The sequence below is a fragment of the Peromyscus eremicus genome, chromosome 1, assembly GCF_949786415.1.
Source record: "Peromyscus eremicus chromosome 1, PerEre_H2_v1, whole genome shotgun sequence".
NCBI lineage: Eukaryota > Metazoa > Chordata > Mammalia > Rodentia > Cricetidae > Peromyscus > Peromyscus eremicus.
Window position 1 is genome coordinate 175,595,436 of NC_081416.1, and position 2,482 is coordinate 175,597,917.

General features: G+C 39.2%; 1 pseudogene; it reads right to left on the minus strand.

Moving 5' to 3' along the window:
- Positions 1-332: 332 nt before the first annotated feature.
- On the minus strand, positions 333-2,142 carry LOC131899419 (zinc finger and SCAN domain containing protein 4F-like; annotated as a pseudogene).
- Between the last annotated feature and the right edge of the window lie 340 nt (positions 2,143-2,482).

Here is a 2,482-nt window from a genome sequence, read left to right on the forward strand (position 1 = left end):
TCTTCAGTCTGCTCTAGCCTGGAGGTAATCTCTGATTGTACCTCCATAGGGCCATCTTCAGGAGGAGTTCCCTTCTGAGATTCTTCCTGGTACCTGGAGGTGACTTGACTTGTTCTGCTGTAATTATGAGGGTTTTTATAAGAAACCCTTCTGTCTTCAGGATCTGGAAATTGTTCTTTTTGGATAATGATAAGGGAGTCAATCTGATTTCCAGGACTACTATTAACACCATTTACATCCCTAGTGTGCCAGGTATTGTTTTGGCCATCTTCATTGTCTTCATGTCCTGTGGAAATAAGACACTCGATGAAACTGTGCCCATGAAGGGATTCCTACACAATATACCTCCTCTGTGCAGCTTCCTGACACTCTCCTGTTTTTAATAACACGTCTTGGGAGACCGGAAAGGGTGTCCTTGCATTCTCTTGTGTTGAACTTCTTGATGATTGCTGCTCTTTCAGAAGGTTGATGGCTTCTTTTAAGGACATGGTCTCAGAAAAGAGGGCTTCCTGCACCTGCATGGCGATTTGAACCTGTAAACAAAGCCAAATGACAATTGCCAATGAATCTGTGGATGTGTGGATGACAGAAATCCTGCCCACCAACTGACTGTATGGCATTACTGGAATATTGTTTAGGTCATTTGTCTATTTCTCATCTCTGATGGTATTATTCTGTCATTCACAAGTTATGTTCTCTAAAGTCCCTATTCACAATTGTACCTTTTCCCAGGGAAAAGGTAAAGTTATATTTCTGCAATGCATGGCCACAACATTTTCTTGGTTCCACCAATGGTCATTACATTCGTGGAAAGATGAGGTTGGTCCATACTGGAAAATAAGGACTTTTACCCTTCAAGAATGGCTTCTCATTATTCTAAGGATTGTCCCCTTTCCCCCTGCCAAGTTATGGAACCCATAACAAAATTGCTGTCTTAGTGAAATACAGCAAGGTTTGATAGGTCTAATCAGGAAGAGATTTGTACAATGACATTAGAAATGTGTTTATGGGGTGTTTAAAAAATGTCACCACATTGGCCATTTCTGTCAGTGACTAAGCATTATGCAAACCTAGATGTTTAAAGAAGATCCAATGTAATTACATCTATGTTCAGTTTGGGGTTTTAAAAATTTGCCTTGCATCACCATTATTCATCAAGGTATATCCTATGGTTATGTCAGTGTTAAATATGCATTTGATAGCTATAGTTTAACATCAGAAATAATATTCTAGCATCCTGAAACTTAGGTATCATAGACAGTTGTTCTTAATGATTTGTAGTAGATAATTTGGAGGACTATTAATTGAATTAAATCTCCAATTTCTGCCCCCGCCCCGGTCCCAGGATCACAGGCTACTTCTGAGAATCAGAATTTTAAATGTGTGCTGAGATTGCAACACAGTACTCCTGATTAGGATGTAACCAGCACCCTAAATAAGCCAACTTCAAAGCCCAAGGTATCTTTTCTAAACTGATTAAGGCTTTGCTCAGATGTCTTATCCCAATGTCTCTGTCATCATTTAAATAATTTAATAAAAATCACATCCGTCCAACAATCCATGGGCTCTTCTCTGTTTTATTCATAGTAATATAGAACATTAGGTAGTCTCTTTTTGAAACATGTTGGAGGTGGGGCAGTGATACAGTCTTACCAATTAAAAAACAAAAAGAACTTTCTACTTTTCCTCAAATATAAATGACTGTCTTAATTGCTGACTTAATTATCTCTCAACCAAGGTACTCACCATGATAGGAGGCTTCAAGTACTCATCAGTCAGACCCTCCATGAATCTCCCCATGTTTCTGTCACTTGATTCCCATTTCTCTTTAAAGGCAAACTTGTCCTTGCATTTACTAGTGATGAGAAACTCCTTCAAGACAAGTTGAGAAATCATCTGCTCCTTGCTCGGTTTTTCTGGCTGCAACAAGGAGTTAAACATCTCCCAGAGTGCTTGCAGCTCCTGCTTTGCACAGGAGACACTGTCATTTTGGGGAAAGTTGAGCTGATCCATTGGCTAGTTAGAGATACCTTCTTCCCACTGCACAGGAGAAACCTGGGTTGGAATAAACTCCATGCAGTCTAATAAAGGGTCATTTTCTGGTAAGTGGGGCTTAAAGGAGTCTCTGAGGTGTGAAGCCATTCTGTTGAGAGACCTCAAAAAATTCAACTTTGTCAATCAAGTATCTGTCTTGTGACTTGAAGAATTGTTTAGGCAATTTGTGGACGTGTTAATTCTATGAGTGAAAAAGAGTAAAGACACATAATTAAGTCAAAGATTAACTAAGAGTCTTGACACAGATATTATCACTATTTCTTAAAAATATATATTTCATTGTATGCCCACACAAATTCTTCTAGTGACCACAACAAAGAGGAGATGTGAGTGTAACAGCACTTGACTCAGGAAGGAGAAAAATCCTTTGTTGAGGAGGGCAAGACCTGCAATCAGAAAACAGCAAGGTATGCAGAAGCACAAGTTT